Source organism: Phocoena sinus, chromosome 16 (assembly GCF_008692025.1).
Source record: "Phocoena sinus isolate mPhoSin1 chromosome 16, mPhoSin1.pri, whole genome shotgun sequence".
Taxonomy (NCBI): Eukaryota; Metazoa; Chordata; class Mammalia; order Artiodactyla; family Phocoenidae; genus Phocoena; species Phocoena sinus.
Window position 1 is genome coordinate 17096094 of NC_045778.1, and position 17709 is coordinate 17113802.

Below are 17709 nucleotides of genomic sequence, written 5' to 3' on the forward strand. Positions count from 1 at the left end.
CTGCCAGTGCAGGGGACACAGGTTCGAGCCCTGGCCCAGGAAGATCCCACACGCCGCAGAGCAACTAAGCCCGTACGCCACAACTACTGAGTCTGCACTCTGGAGCCCACGAGCCACAACTACTGAGCTCACGTGCCACAACTACTGAAGCCTGTGTGCCTAGAGCCTGTGCTCCACAACAAGAGAAGCCACCGCAAACAGAAGGCTGCGTACCACAACGATGAGTAGCCGCTGCTTGCTGCAACTATAGAAAAGCCACACTCAGCAACGAAGACCCAACGCAGATTAGAAAATAATAAGTAGTAGGTTTCTCTTTTTTCCATACTCTCTGAAGCACTTCTTGTTTCTAGACATTGTGAGGATGGCTATTCTGAGTGGTTCCAGGTGATACTTCTTTGTACATCTGATTTGCATTTATCTAACATAAAGCCATGGTGAGCATCTTCATATGTGCTTTATTTATTTATTTTTTGAACAGGGTGAGTAAAATTTACCCCTTGAAAAAGGGTTGTTGAAAGGTTGCCTTGCTTTGAAGTCTATTTTGATTACCTACCCCAAGACATTTTTTGAGGGCTGTTGTCATTTACAGCTCCCCAAGCATTCTGAATATGAAGTGCCTATAAGGTCCAGGTTTAGAATTGTTGTTATGGGAAACAGAAGGTGGCAGGGTTTCTACTGTCCCTCTCTGGTTACTGACACAACCTTAGATGTAGGGAAAGTCCTGTTCCTGGGTTTTCAATTAGAGTGGAATGTGCCTGACCAAACATGTAAGGGCTTCTGTCCCGTTCCTTCTTCCCCCTTACCCTTCATCCCCCGAACAAAATCACCTGTGGAGGGTGCTGTCTTGTAGAGTGGGATGACCCTAACGAAGGAGTCGGGAGGTCGGAACCCAAACACCAGGATATGTTGAGACCAGGTGATTTTTCAAATGTCATCCAGCCCAGAGAGTCCACCATCCTTTGGGTGTCAGAGGGCTGGTTTAGTAGTATGAGGGCACACTTATATCTGGAGATTGTGATACCATGCAGAGGGGACCAGGCACTACATGTTCAAGGAGTCAAATTAGCTGGCATATCCTCCCGAGGTCCTCAGGCCCACAACAGTCCAGCCTTGGGACCAAATTGGGTCTGTTTCCAGGGATGTGACACTAACTCGTTCACCGTGACTAAATGAATTTAGTGATCATTTTTCTTTTCTATAATTTAATTTTAAATTTATAATGGAGTATAGTTGATTCTCCATGTTGTGTTCGTTTTTGATATACACCAACATGATTCACTTATACAGAGATGACTATATATTCTTTATGGAATTATTTTCCCATTGAGGTTACTAAAGGGTGTTGAGAAGAGTTCCAAGTGCTCTACAGCAGGTCCATGTTGATTACAAGTTTTCTCTCTGTAAATATGTATATACTAACTCCAACCTCATGATTTATGCCTCCAACACACCTTTCCAGTTTGGCAAACAAAAGTTTGTGTTCTAAGTCTGGGACTCTGTTTCTGTGTTGTAAGATAGTACCTTTGTATCAATTGTTAGATTCCACCGATAAGTAATATCATATGATATTTATCATTGTCTGATTTATGACACTTAGTATGAATGTATCTGTGTCCTTCCGAGTGGCTGCAAATGGCCTTATTCCATTCATTTCATGGCTGAGTAGTATTCCATTGTACGTATCTACCATAATTTCTTTATCCATTCTTCCTTCCGAGGACGTTTAGGTAGCTTCCAAGTAGAGACTCTTGTAAACAGGGCTGCATAAATTTTGGAGTGCCTGGGTCCTGTCAATTTACGTTTTCTTCCAAGATACAGGCCTAGGAGTGGAAGCGCCATATGCTCTGAAGCTCTGTTTTTTAGATTTTTAAGGAATCACCACCCACTTCTCCACAGTGACTGTTAGCAATTTACATTCCTACCACCAGCTTGTCAGGGTTCCCTTTCCTCCACGCCCTGTCCTGCATTTCAGGTTTTACACTTTGTGAGCTTGGCCATTCTGACTGGTGCAAAGTGATACCTCTTTGTAGTGTTAATTTACATTGCCCGCCTGTTTTGTTGGCCAAAAATGGAGTAAGGGTTATTCCTGAATATATTAAGGAATAACGCATACAGCCGTTTTGGCCAACTGCATCATTGGCGATGTTCAGCAGCTTTGCATGTGCTTTAATGGCGAGTGCAAACTACCTCTTGAAATCCCTTTCCTGCAATTCTGCCTTGCTTACAAGGCCTTTACAAATACTTGGCTCAAGAAATGACTGCATTAGAGGTGTCAATTACAACGTTTGTGAATTGCAGGGCCCCTGAGCACCAGTTTTCAACTTGTTGTTTAGGGAAGCAGCCACAAAGGGGCAGGGTTTCTACAGACCCACTCCGGTTACTGGGGCACCTGAAGGATAGGGAAATTCTTCCAGATTAGGAAACCAGAGTGGCATATGCCTGTCCAAACATCTAGGGCTTGTGTCTCATTCTATCCCCCCATTCCCCTTCTTCACACGGAAAATTCCAAGCTGTGCAAAACCGCCTGTTGAGTGTGCTGCCTTCCCAAAGTGGGGAGACTCTAAGGAAAGGAGCTGGGGAACCCGAATACCAGGAGAAGTGGAGATAAGGTGACTTTCCCAAACTCTTCCCGAGCAGACGGTGTACCATCCTCTGGATGTCCCATTCATGTTTTAGCTGTAGGAAGGGTCCCCTGCACCTGGAGATGTGGAACCTATGGAATGGGGGCCAGGCAGTATTACTCTAAAAGTGCTGCATTTGCTGTCCCATCCTCACCAAGCCTCTCAGACCCATGAGTGTAGAGCCTTAGGTCCCATCCAGCTGTGTGTCTAGATGTGTTCTGTCCAGGTTGCATCACAGCCCTTGAACAAATTTTGTAAGAATTTCTCTCTCTCTCTCACTGTCTGTTTTTTCTTGTTTGTTCTTATTATTTAATTTTATAATGGGGTATAGCTGATTTTCAATACTGTGTTTCTCCCTGCTCTACATCTATCCACTTGATTCACTTAAAGAGAGACATCAATAAATTCTTTTACAGATTCTTACCAGTCTTATATATCCTTTTCCAGTGACAACAGTGTGCTGAGTCCAGCTCTTTGAGCTATACAGTAGGTCCTGTCGATTACCTATTTTGTTGCTGGAACCGTATCTATGCTAATTCCAACCTCCTGGTTTATGCATCACCCCACCCCACCATTCTCCTTTAGCAGCCATAAGTGTGTTTTCTAAATGTGTGACTCTGTTTCTGTTTTGTAATTGAGTTCATGTGTAGCCATTTTTAGATACCACCTATAAGTGATACCTTATGATAAGTCTCTTTTTATGTCTGACTTATGTCCTTTAGAATGATCGTACCTCAGTCTCCACGAGTTGCTGCAACTGGCCTTATTTCACTGATTTAATTGCTCAGTAATATTCCATTGTACATAAGTACCATATCTTCTTTATCCATTTTTTACTACCAAGGACATGTAAGTTGTACCCAAGTCGAGGCATTTCTAAACAGAGCAGCACTAAACGTAGGGGTGCCTGTGTCCTGTCGATTTTTGGTTTTCCCAAGATATATGCCCAAGAGTGGAAGTGCCCTATGCTCTGTAGCTCTGTGTTTTAGATGTTTTAGGAAACACCATACACTTCTCCAGAGGGGCCGTAGGCTATTTACATCCCACCCATCAGCGTAACAAGGCTCCCTTTTCTCCATGGCCTGTGTTGCATTTCTGGCTTTACACTTTTCCAGGATGGCCCGTTTGATGAATGCTAAGTGAGACGACTTTGTAGTGCTGATTTGCATTTCACGCTAGTTTGAATGGCCAAAAAGGGCGTATGTGTTTTTCTTGAATATATTGACTTTTATGATGGGGTTTTGCTGATTTCTACTGCTGTGTTTATCCCGCTTTACACCCACTGTATTCACTTACAGAGAGATATCAATAAATACTTTTTAAGATTCTTACTAGTGAGATATATTCTTCTGCGGTGAATAGGGTGTGTTGAGTCCAGTTCATTGAGCAATGGGTAGGTCTTCACTATTACATATTTGGTTTATGGAACGGTATCTGTGCTAATTTCAAACTCTACTTTTATGCATCACCCCACCTCACATTTCCCCTTAGGCAGGCATAAGTGTATTTTCTAAATGTGTGACTGTGTTCTGTTTTGTAATTCAGTTCACGTGTAGCGATTTTCACGTTCCCTCTATAAGTGATCTACTATGATAGGCTTCTTTTTCTGTGTGACTCATTTCACTTAGGATCATCATAGCTAAATCCAGTCATTATGATGCTACTAGCCTTATGACATTGATTACATGGCTGAGTGATATTCCATTGTACATAAGTACCACAACTTCTTTATCCATTTTTCTCTTTCCTGGGATATATAAGGTGTACCGAAGTCGAGGTTCTTCTTAACAGAGCAGCCCTAAACTTTGGGGTACCTGAGTCCTGTCGATTTTTGGTTTTCCGAAGATATACGCCCATGAGTGGAAGTGCCCTATGCTCTGTAGCTCTGCTTTCTTTAGATGTTTTAGGAAACACCATACACTTCTCTAGAGTGGCTGTTGGCAATTTACATCCCGCCCATCAGCATAACAAGGCTCCCTCTTCTATGGCCTGTCCTGCCTTACTGGTTTTTACACTTTTTTCCCGTGGCCCTTTTGACGGGTGGGAAGTGTGACTTCTTTGTAGTGCGGATTTGCATTGCCCGCTTGCTTGGTTGGCCAAAAAGAGCGTATGCGTTTTTTCCTGGATATATTCAGGAAAAAACAGATACATTCTTTTTGGCTAACTGCATCATTGTCGAAGTTCTGCGGCTTCTCATGTGCTTTAAAGGCGAGTCCAATTTACCGTTTGAAATCTGTTTCCTGCAATTCTGCCTTCTTTCAAATCCTCTTCGTTGCCTTACCTCAATATATTTTTGGATGATAGTTGTCATTTATAACTCTGCAAGTTTGTGAATTGCACTTGCTCTGTGTTCCATTATTCAACTAGATTTTTGTGAGCTGGCTGCCAAACTGCAGGATTGCTTCAGGCCCTATTCTGTTTCCGGGGCGGCAGGCTGAGCCTTTGGTTAATTCTTCTTCCTGATGGGCAATTAGAGTGACATGTGCCTGTCCAAAAACCTACAGCTAGTCTTTCATTGGTTCCCACTCTTCCCGTTCATCCTCTGGACAGATTGCAAACTGGGCGAAAGAGGAGGTTAAAGGTGCAGATTCTCCCAAGTGGGGCGATTGTAAGTAAAGCGGCTGGAATGGTGAACCCGAGCACCAGGAGATGAAAAATGAGTGCGTTTTAGAAATCTTTCCCGATCACACTGTGTTCTATGCTCTGGGTTTCCCGTGCATCTTTTAGCTGTAGGAAGATTCCCTTGAACCTTGAGAGTTGGAACGCATGGATTGTGTAGCATGCAGTATTACTTTAAAGGGTCTGCCTTTGCTCACCCAACCTCACCAACCCTCTCAGCCCCAAGAGTGTCCGGCCTCATGTCTCATCCATCTGTGGGGGTAGAAGTGGTCAATCCAGGTTGCCTCACAGCCCCTGAAGAATTTTGTAATAATTTCTCTCTCTTTCTCTGTCTTTGTGTTTTAAATTTATTTTTATAATGGGGTTTAGCTGAGTTTCACTGCTGTGTTTATGCCGGTTTACACACACTTGATTCACTTACAGAGAGATATCAATATATAGGTTTTAAGATTCTTACTAGTCAGATATATACTTCTGCAGTGAATAGGGGGTGGTGTTGAGTCCAGTTCATTGAGCAAGGAGTAGGTCTTGTCTATTACATGTTTGGTTTATGGAACGCTATCTGTGCTAATTTCAAACTCTTGTGTTATGCGTCACCCCACCTCACCTTTCCCCTTAAGCAGGCATAAGTGTGTTTTCTAAATGTGTGACTCTGCTCTGTTTTGTAATTCAGTTCATGTGTAACCATGTTTACCTTCCCTCTATAAGTGATATCTTCTGATGTTTCTTTTTCTGTGTGACTTATTTCACGTAGAATCATCGTACCTAATTCCACTCATATGCTGCTACTAGGCTTATGACATTGATTTCATGGCTGAGTGATATTCCACTATACATAAGTACCACAACTTCTTTATACATTTTTCTCTTTCCTGGGATATTGAAGGTGTACTGAAGTCGAGGTTTTTGTAAACGGAGCAGCCTTAAATTTTGGGGTGCCTGTGTCTTGTTGCTTTTTAGTCTTCCCAAGATATATGCCCATTAGTTAAGTGCCCTCTGCTCTGCAGCTCTGTTTTTTACGTTTTAGGAAACACCATACAGTTCTCAAGAGTGGCTCTCGGCAATTTACAAAAGGCGCAGCAGCGTAACAAAGCTCCCTGTTCTCCATGGCCTGTCCTGCATTTCTGGTTTTTACACTTTTTTCGGATGGCCCTTTTGACCGGTGGGTAATGAGACTTCTTTGTAGTGCGGATTTGCCTTACCCACTTTCTTGGTTGGCCAAAAAGGGCGTATGCGTTTTTCCCTGAATATATTCAGGGAAAAACGCATTCGCCGTTTTGAGCCAACTGCATCATTGTCGAAGTTCTGCCGCTTTTCATGTGCTTTAAAGGCGAGTCCAATTAACCACTTGAAATCTGTTTCCTGCAATTTTGCCTTGCTTTCAAATCCTCTTCGTTGCCTTAACTCAATATGGTTTTGGACGATAGTTGTCATTTGTAACTCTGCAGGTTTGTGAATTGCAGTGCCCCTGTGCTCCATTTTTCAACTCGCTTTTTGGTGAACTGACCAAAAAACCTCAGGATTTCTTCAGGCCCTATTCTGGTCCAGGGCAGCAGGCTGAGCCTTTGGTTAATTCTTCTTCCTGACGGGAAATTAGAGTGACATGTGCCTGTCCAAACACCTACAGCTAGTCTCTCATTGTTTTTCACTCTTCCCATTCATCCTCCGGACAAATTGCAAACTGTGCGAAACAGGAGGTTAAAGGTGCTGATTCTCCAAGTGCGGAGATTGTTAGTAAAGCGGCTGGCATGGTGAACACGAGAACCAGGAGATGAAGAATGAGGTGCGTTTTAGAGACCTTTCCCGATCACACTGTGTTCCATGCTCTGGTTTTCCCGTGCATCTTTTAGCTGTAGGAAGATTCCCTTGAACCTGGAGAGTTGGGACTCATGGATTGGGTAGCACGCAGTATTACTTTGAAGGTTCTGGCTTTGCTCACCCAACCTCACCAATCCGCTCAGCCCCAAGAGTGTCCGGCCTTATGTCTCATCCAGCTGTGGTCGGTCCAGGTTGCATCATAGCCCCTGAACGAATTTTGTAATAGTTTCTCTCTCTTTCACTGTCTTTGTGTTTGAAATTTATTTTTATAATTTTGTTTGGCTGAGTTTCACTGCTGTGTTTATGCTGCTCTACACACACTTGATTCACTTACAGAGATATCAGTACCTAGATATTAAGATACTGACTAGTCAGATATATTCTTCTGCAGTGAATAGGGGGTGGTGTTGAGTCCAGTTCATGGAGCAAGGAGTAGGTCTTGTCTATTACATATTTGGTTTATGGAACGGTATCTGTGCTAATTTCAAACTCTTGTGTTATGCGTCATCCCACCTCACCTTTCCCCTTAAGCAGGCATAAGTGTGGTTTCTAAGTGTGCGACTGTTCTGTTTTGTAATTCAGTTCATGTGTAGTGATGCTTACCTTCCCTCTATAAGTGATATCTTATGATTAGTTTCTTTTCTGTGTGACTTATTTCACTTAGAATCATCGTACCTGAATCCACTCATTATGCTGCTATTAGGCTTATGACATTGATTTCATGGCTGAGTGTTATTCCATTGTACATAAGTACCACAACTTCCTTATCCATTTTTCTCTTTCCCGGGATATTTAAGGTGTACCGAAGTTGAGGCGTTTGTTAACGGAGCAGCCCTAAACTTTGGCGTGCCTGTGTCTTATTGATTTTTCGTCTTCCTAAGATATACGCCCGTGAGTGGAAGTGCCCTCTGCTCTGTAGATCTCTTTTTTAGATGTTGTAGGAAACACCATACTGTTCTCCAGAGTGGCTGTTGGCAATTGACATCCCACCCATCAGCGTAACAAGGCTCCCTGTTCTCCATGGCCTGTCCTGCATTTCTGGTTTTTACACTTTTTTCGGATGGCCCTTTTGACCGGTGGGAAGTGAGACTTATTTGGAGTGCGGATTTGAATTGCCCTCTTGCTTGGTTGGCCAAAAAGAGCGTATGCGTTTTTTCCTGAATATATTCAGGAAAAAACGCATACGCTCTTTTTGGCCAACTGCATCATAGTCGAAGTTCTGCTGGTTTTCATGTGCTTTAAAGGCGAGTCCAATTTACCGTTTGAAATCTGTTTCCTGCAATTCTGCCTTGCTTTCAAATCCTCTTCGTTGCCTTAACTCAATGTATTTTTTGACGATAGTTGTCCTTTATAACTCTGCAGGTTTGTGAATTGCAGTGCCCCTGTTCTCCATTTTTCAACTCGCTTTTTTTGTGAACTGGCCGCAAAACCACAGTATTGCTTCAGGCCCTATTCTGGTTCCAGGGAGGCAGGCTGAGCTGTTGGTTAATTCTTCTTCCCGATGGGAAATTAGAGTGACATGTGCCTTAAGAACACCTGCAGCTAGTCTCATTGGTTCCCCCTCTTTCCGATCATCCTCCGCACAATTTGCAAACTGTGGGAAACAGAAGGTTAAAGGCACTGATTCTCCAAGGGGGAGATTTTTAGTAACATGGCTGGAATGGCGAACCCGAGCACCAGGAGATGAAAAATGAGGTGCATTTTAGACACCTTTCCCGATCACACAGTGTACAGTCCTCTGGGTTTCCCATGCATGTTTTAGCTGTAGGAAGATTCCCTTGAACTTGCATATTTGGGACCCATGGAATGACTACCAGGCAGTATTACTCTAAAGGGTCTGCATTTCCTCACCCAACCTCACTAATTCTCTTAGCGCAAACAGTTTCCAGCCTTATGTCTCATCCTGCTGTGGGTCTAGATGTGTTCAATTCATGTTGAATCACAGCCCCTGAGCAAGAGTTGTAAGAATTTTTCTCTGTCTCACTGTCTTTTATTTTTTTATAATTTATTATTATATTGGTTACAGTTTATTTTCAAACTGTGTTTCTTGTTGCTGTACAACCACTTGATTCACGTATAGAGAGACATCAATAAATTCTTTTACAGATTCTTACCAGTCGTATATATTCTTTTCCGGTGACTTGAGTGTACTGAGTGCAGTTCTTTGAGCTACCGTGTAGGCCTTGTCGATTATCAGTTTGGTATTTGGAACGGTATCTTTGCTAATTTCAACCTCCTGGATAATGCCTCACCCCTCCCCACCTTTCCCGTTTAGCAGCCTTATGTGTGTTTTCTACATATTTGACTATATTTCTGTTTTGTAATTTATTTGATGTGTAGCCATTTTTGATTCCACCTTTAAGTGATATCTTACGATATGTGTCCTTGTCTTTTTGACTTATGTCACTTAGAATGATCGTACATAACTCCTCCGGAGTTGCTGCAACTGGTCTTATTTCACTGATTTCCGGGCTGAGTAATATTCCACTCTACATAAGTACCACATCTCTTTTATCCATGTTTTCCTTCCAGGGACATTTAGGTTATATACAAGTCGAGGCTCTTTTAAACAGAGAGGCGGTAAATGTTGGGGTGACTGTGTCCTGTCGATTTTTGTTTTTCCCAAGATATACACCCATGAGTGCAAGTGCCCTCTGCTCTGTAGCTCATGTTTTAGATGTTTTAGTAAACACAATACACTTCGCCAGAGTGGCCGTTGGCAATTTACATTTCTACTATCAGCCCACAGGGCTCTCTTTTCTCCTCGCCCTGTCCTGCATTTCTGGTGTTTACACTTTATGAGGATAGCTCTTCTGACTGATGCGAAGTGATACCTTTTGTAGTATTGATTTCCAGTGCCCACCTGTTTGTTTGGCTAAAAAGGGTGTATGCCCTTTTCTTGAATATATTCAGAAAAAACGCATACGCCCTTTTTGGCCAACTGCATCGTTGGCGATGTTCAGCCCCTTTTCTTGTGCTTTAATAGCGAGTCCTTTCTACCTCTTCAAATCCCTTTCCTGCCATTCTCCCTTGCTTACAAATCCTTTTCATTGACTTACCTCAAGACATTTTTCGACAATAGACATTTTCAACTCTGCAGTTTCGTGAATTTTAGTCCCCCTGAGTTCCATGTTTCAACTTGTGTTTTTGGGAACTGGCCACAAAACAGCGGGATTTCATCAAGCCCTATTCTGTTTCCGTGGGCAATACTAGCCTGTGGCCAATTCGTCTTCCTGATTGGAAATGAGAGTGACATGTGCCTGTCCGAACACCTAGGACTTGTCTCTCATTGTTTCTCATCCTTACGCTTCATCCTCTGGACAAATTCCAAACTGTGCGCAACAGGATGTTGACGGTGCTGACATCCCCATGTGGGCAGATTGTTAGGAAAGACGCTGGAGGGGTGAACCCGAGCACCAGGAGATGAGGAGATGAGATGCCTTTTCCAAACTCTTCCCGATCGAACAGTGTATCATCCTCTGGGTGTGACAGGCATGTTTTACCAGTAGGAAGGGTCCCGTGCATGTAAGGAGAACACCAGGGATTTTTCCAAATCAGTGTCTCCCTGAAACCCAAACTGGGGAATTTTAAAGCTACGGCTACACATATATTCATTAAGGGCCTTGGGAAGTAGGCAGAGTCCGAACTTTAGATGATTGAAGTCTTCAGGATGAGAAGCGCTCACCATCGGCTTTCCTTAGGTTACGTTTTATCTGTCGTTGATAGATGATGTCGATAAAAAATCTGTTCTTTTTCAGATTATTTCCCCTTATAGGTTATTTCAAAATATTGAGTGTAGTTCCCTGTGCTATACAGTAGTTCCTTGTTGATGATCTATTTTATACATAGCAGTGTGTATGTGTTAATCCCAAACTGTTAATTTATCCCTCCTCCCACCTTCCCCTTTGGTAATAATAAATTATAAGATTTTATACTTCTCAGAAATGGGGGAGCTGAAAGAGAGGTATCATTTTCAATGGAAAAGTATTCAAAACAAGATTGAAGCTTCAGCCAAGATTATTAGATGTACATCCTTGGAAAGAAATCACTTCATTTCTCTAATGTTGACCTGACAAATAAGACAAACCTCTGCACTGAACTTGCTTATAATAAAGTGATGGAAATATCCAATGGAAGTGTTAGAAACATCTTATTTTACCCGAGCCTTACACACTGCTCTATGTTAATTACAGTTTGGCTCACACATCTGTTCATTGAAGTTACAGTGTTCTCAATTTCTGTTACTGATCCTCCAGAGTGGGCCCCAACAAGTGTCCCCCTGCCCAGTGTCATTGGAGCCAACAGATCGAGAGTGAGTTTGGTTCAGAATCAAAGGAAACTTTATATGTTGATCAGAGAATGGAAAGGTGAGAGCCTGCGCTTCCCCGCGGGCTGTGGGCGGGGCTGCTGTGTACGGATCCCAGCAGCGTCATCATCGGGAGGGAGGGGGTGGAGTTCTCGAGGGCCGGGTTGGCTGTAGCTCAGGCTCTAGGTCGCAAAGTCTACACGGGCCCCGCGAGCTGAGGTGTCGACCCAGCCATTCTGCGCTAGGAAATCGGGTCTGAAGTGCCGGGTGTGGGACCTCTGCATGCGGAACCCTAGGAGCACGTGAAATTAGACAGAGCACAAAGGAAAAAAAGGTTGGACTTTATTTTATTGCCCAGATTCTATTTTTATCTCCCAGGAATTTTTAATGGGCCTTGCCGGTGATAAACCCCTCCTCTGCCTTTTGTCCCGTTCCTCATTCTTGGGGTCCTGAGGGTGCAGAACCCTCTTCTGTAACTGCTTCGTGCTGAGTTGGGAGTCCTCATACCCGGGGGGGAGGGGCAGAACTTTTCCCCATCAGCCTCCAGGTGAGGTTGATTGTCCCCAGGCCTCCTGCCTCACTGCTCGTCCGCCTGAGCGCCAGCATTGAAAGTGTTATAGATTCTAATGACCTTTAAGGGTCCAGGAAAGAGATGCGCAGAGACGCTGGGGCGGGGGGCTGTTTTACCCCGCCCCACATTTGTTCGGCCACCTTAGGCTGACGGTTTCTGCCAGCCTAGATGCTCTGACCTGTAGTCTACGCTTTCTTCAATTAGGCCCCTGAATTAACATACAAACAGCACCAGGTGTCGGAGCCCTGCCTGCTCAACTCCCAGACAGTCCAGGGCCGGTGGTGATCCAGGACCATGATGGCTACTGAGTCAACGGCCTTTTGAAGTAGCCAGGGTCCAGCCGGTCTCATTGGCCGCTGTCAACGGCCTTTTGAAGTAGCCAGGGTCCAGCCGGTCTCATTGGCCGCCGTCACCGCGGTGTCTGTAGGCTTTTCTATGTTGACAGCGTGATATACGCTTCCGCCGCCAAGCTTATTAGCTCCCCTCTGGGTGCAGTAAGTCCTGCAATCAGTAATCTGCTCTTTTGGGGCACACTTTTGTTGTTTTCTGAGAGAAGCTCCAGGTCAAGTGATAGTCACACGAGTCGTCATGGAGGCCCGTTGTCCCCAGTTGTCTCTCTGGAGGTTGGAGTTGGAAGGCCTCCTCATTCGAGGTCAGCGTGCCCACGGAGCGACCCCTGCAACTTCAGGGCATGGTGGGTGGTTAGGATCACCACCTGGGGTCCTTTTCCCTTAGGAGGGAGCTGGCCTTGCAGGCTGCTGATTTCCAGGTTTTTAGATGCTCCCAGTATCCTGGCCAGATGGGGCAGTGGGCCAAGCCCTTGGTGACCATAGTTTATCCTACTTGGAGGGCATTCTTGCGTTGTTCCATTTCAAGTGGTCCCAGTTTTTGCACTAATACTCCAAGGGCAATTCACCTTTGACCGGGAATGTAAAGGTCAAAGGGTTGAGCTAAATTAGGGAGTTCCAGGGCAAGGGTCTGAATTGACTGCTCTTTCCATTCTTGAAAGGCCGCTTCTGGATTCTATTCGAATGTATCATCATCTTTTCCTTTCAGTGTTTCATATAGAGGCCCAGCTATTAGACTGTAGTTAGGGATCCAAATGCAGCAAACCCTGGCCTCCCCAGGAACCCCTGAGCTGTCTTCTAGTTTTAGAAGGGGTAAGGCTGCAAATGGCTTCTTCCCTTTCCTGGGATGGGCTTCTCCGACCTTCTCTGAGAATGAAGCCCCGGTAAGTCACCTTATTCTGTGATATTTGAGCCTTTTTCTTGGACACCTTCTATTCTTTATTGGCTAGGTAGTTCAGAGGCCTCATTAGTAGGACTGGCGATCAGAATGTCGTCTGCTTATTGAAGGAGGGTTCCCTTTTCCAGACGTAGAACTTCTAGGTGTTTAGCTAACGTTTCCCCAAAGATGGTGTGGGAAATTTTGAACCCTTGGGGCAGGACGGCCCAGCAGTATTGTTTTTGTTGTATTTTGAGTCCTGGCCCTCACAAGCCAAAATTTCTTGTGACTCTGGGACTAATGGAATACAGAAGAAGGCATCATTGAAGTCTGATACAGAATACCATGTCCTGGTGGATGGTAGAATGACCAGCAGTGTGTAGGAATTAGGAACTTCTGGATGTATATCATCCGTGGCTTCACTGACTGTCCTGACATCCTTTACCAGGACCCTAGCAGTCCACGGGGCTCTCGTGGTCTGGCCAATCCCAGGATATGGAGCTCATCTGGGCAGGTCCCTAGCAGCCAACGGGGCTCTCGTGGTCAGGCTCCTCCCAGGATATGGAGCTCACCTGGGCAGGTCCGCAGTAGCCCACTAGGCTCTCGTGGTCAGGCCCCTCCCAGGGTATGGAGCTCACCTGTGTATCTACCCAGCAGCCCATGGGGCACTCGTGGTCAGGTCCCTCCCAGGATACGGAGCTCCCCTGGGCTGGTACCCTGGCAGGGCTGGGCACACAGGAACCGTGCACATAGCCCTCATTGCAGAACACCCCCCAGCTCACCTGTCGCTCAGAGCTGACACAGAGCACCTCAGAGCAGGACTTGAACTAACAAACAGCAGCTCTGTGCGGCCTCCATCCGCCTGGTCTTCCAGAGACTTCCACTGCAGCTTCCACCCACCACCCCTCCTCTCCCTGACTCCTGGGCTCCTCTCATTAGGAGAGGGTCTTCTTGAAGTTGTCTCCCACTCATGGGCCAGATAAAATGATTAGAACACAAGCCGGAGCTGCAGCCCCTTGTCTATCCTGACTCTCAGGAGCCCACACCTGTTTCTTGGACCTGGCTGGTTCAGCAAGGTCCATTTTCTACAACTGTGAGCCCCTGAGGGGCGAGAATTGGCTGACCTGGGCAGCTTGACCCTGCCTGCCTGCCCTCCCCAGGTGTGCCTGGGTTGAGGTCAATATAAGCACCGCTCCAGGCAGCAAGAGTCCCTGCAGCTGTGCCTGACGCCATATTCTCTGCCCTGTCAGCAGTCTCGGGGCTGGGCTGGTGGTAGGGAGTGAGGGGCCATGGCTTTGTGGGTGGCCCGGTGTGAGTGGGGCTCTGCTGGACTTTCTGCAGGAGTTGCTGGGCTGCCACCTGCTAAAGAAGAGGATGTGTCACCCATACCGGCTGCTGGAATTTTTCCCCGGGCAGAGGTGAGGAAGGAAAAAAGCAGTGGGGGCCGGGACAGGAGGGTTACCTCAGTCAGGGAAATGGAAAGCTTCCAGAAGAACGCCCAGGACCAGGACCATCCTGGCTGACCTGCAGGCACCAAGTCAGCCGGCGTGCTGTGGCTGGTGTGGCTCCACAGCCCTTCCTCTAGGCTTTCAAGTCCTTGCACACGTTCAGGTGTTTTACCTGGGAAGGGTGGGAACAGTTCAGCAGCAGGTGGCCTGAGGCTCAGCTCACGTTTACTCACAGACGCCTCGGCACGGTCCCTCAGCTTTGCAATGAGGACGCTCCTTGCTGGGGTGCTGCTGGCTGCATGGGAGATGATTCCCCACCTCTGACCAACTTCAGAATTGTTTACCACTGGAGCAAGTGCCCTGATAGGGTTTTCCTCTGTATGATCGGTGGGTTCTGTTTTTTCTCTTTTTTTTTTTTCTTTTTTGGCTCAAGGTAGGTTTTATTCCTCTTCTTGTATTTATAGATATAAGCATGGAAATAATTCATATAAATATGTCTATGGGAAGGAAATAACTTTTTTCTGTTTTTTAAAAAATACTATTTATTATTTTTTAATTTAATTTATTTTTTTATACAGTAGGTTCTTATTGGTTATCTATTTTATACATATAAGTGTGTGTATGTCAATCCCAGTCTCCCAATTTATCCCACCACCACCACCCTGCCACTTTCCCCCCTTGGTGTCCATACATCTGTTCTGTACATTTGTGTGTATATTTCTGCCTTGCAAACCGGTTCGTCTGTACCGTTTTTCTAGGTTCCACATGTATGCGTTAATATACGATATTTGTTTTTCTCTTTTTGACTTTCTTCACTCTGTATGACAGTCTCTAGATCTATCCACCTCTCTACAAATGACCCAATTTCATTCCTTTATATGGCTGAGTAATATTCCATTTTATATATGTACCACATCTTTTCCATTCGTCTGTCTATGGGCATTTAGGTTGCTTCCATGACCTGGCTATTGTAAATAGTGCTGCGATGAACATTGTGGTGAATGTGTATTTTTGAATTATAGTTTTCTCTGGGTATATGCCCAGTAGTGGGATTGCTGGGTCATATGATAATTCTATTTTTAATTTTTAAGGAACCTCCATACTGTTCTCCATAGTGACACTATCAATTTACATTCCCACAAATAGTGCAAGAGTGTTCCCTTTTCTCCACACCCTCTCCAACATTTGTTGTTTGTAGATTTCCTGATGATGCCCATTCTAACTGGTGTGAGGTGATACCTCATTGTAGTTCTGGTTTATATTTCTCTAATAATTAGTGATGTAGAGCAGTTTTTCATGTGCTTCTTGGCCATCTGTATGTCTTCTTGGGACAAATGTCTATTTAGGTCATCTGTCCATTTTTGGGTTGAGTTGTTTGTTTTTTTACTGTCGAGCTCCATAGGCTGTTTACATATATTGGAGATTAATTCTTTGTTTATTCATTTGCAAATATTTTCTCCCATTCTAAGTGTTCTCTTTTCATCTTGTTTGTAGTTTCCTTTGCTTTGCAAAAGCTTGTAAGTTTCGTTTGGTCCCATTTGTGTATTTTTGTTTTTTATTCCATTACTCTAGGAGGTGGATCAAAAAAGATCTTGCTGTGATTTATGTCAGAGTATTCTTCCTATGTTTTCCTCTAAGAGTTTTATAGTGTCCGGTCTTACATTTTGGTCTCTAATCCATTTTGAGTTTATTTTTGTGTACGGTGTTAGGGAGTGTTCTAATTTCATTCTTTTATGTGTAGCTGTCCATTTTTCCCAGCACCACTTATTGAAGAGACTGTCTTTTCTCCATTGTATATCCTTGCCTCCTTTGTTGTAGATCAGTGGACCATAGGTGTGAGGGTTTATCTCTGGGCTTTCTTTTTTTTTTTATTTTTCTTTTACATCTTTATTGGAGTATAATAGCTTTACAATTGTGTGTTAGTTTCTGCTGTATAAAAAAGTGAATCAGTTATACGTATACATATAACACCATATCCCCTCCCTTTTGCACCGCCCTCTCACCCCCTTATCCCACTCCTTTAGGTGGTCACAAAGCACTGAGCTGATTTCCCTGTGCTATGTGGCTGCTTCCCAGTAGCTATCGATTTTACATTTGGTAGTGTATATATGTCCATGCCACTCTCTCACTTTGTCCCAGCTTACCCTTACCCCTCCTCGTATCCTCAAGTCCTTTCTCTACGGCTGTGTCCTTAATCCTTTCCTGCCCCTAGGTTCTTCATAAACTTTTTTTTTAGATTCCATATATTTGTTTTAGCATACGGTATTTCTTTTTCTTTTTCTGACTTACTTCACTCTGTATGACAGAGTCTAGATCCATCCACCTCACTACAAATAACTCAATTTCGTTTTTCTTATGGCTGAGTAATATTCCATTGTATATATGTGCCACATATTCTTTATCCATTTATCTGTCGATGGACACTTAGGCTGCTTCTATGTCCTGGTGATTGTAAAGAGAGCTACAGTGAACGTTGTGGTACATGACTCTTTTTGAATTATGGTTTTCTCAGGGTAAATGTCCAGTCGTGTGATTGCGGGGTTGTACGGTAGTTCTATTTTTAGTTTTTAAGGAACCACCATACTGTTCGCCCTAGTGGCCATATCAATTTCCATTCCCACCAACAGTGCAAGAGGGTTCTCTTTTCTCCAATAAATGTCTCTCCAGAATTTATTGTTTGTAGATTTTTTGATGATGACCATACTGACTGGTGTGAGGTGATACCTCATTATAGTTTTGATTTGCATTTCTCTAATGATTAGTGATGTTCAGCATCTTTTCATGTGTTTGTTAGCAACCTGTATATCTTCTTTGGAGAAATGTCTATTTAGGTCTTCTGCCCATTTTTGGATTGGGTTGTTTGTTTTTGTGATATTGAGCTACATGAGCTGGTTTTTGGAGATTAATCCTTTGACATTTGCTTCATTTGAAAATATTTTCTCCCATTCTGATGGTTGTCTTTTCATCTTGTTTATGTTTTCCTTTGCTGTGCAAAAGCTTTTAAGTTTCATTATGTCCCATTTGTTTATTTTTGTTTTTCTTTCCATTTCTCTAGGAGGTGGGGCAAAAAGGATCTTGCTGTGATTTATGTCATAGACTGTT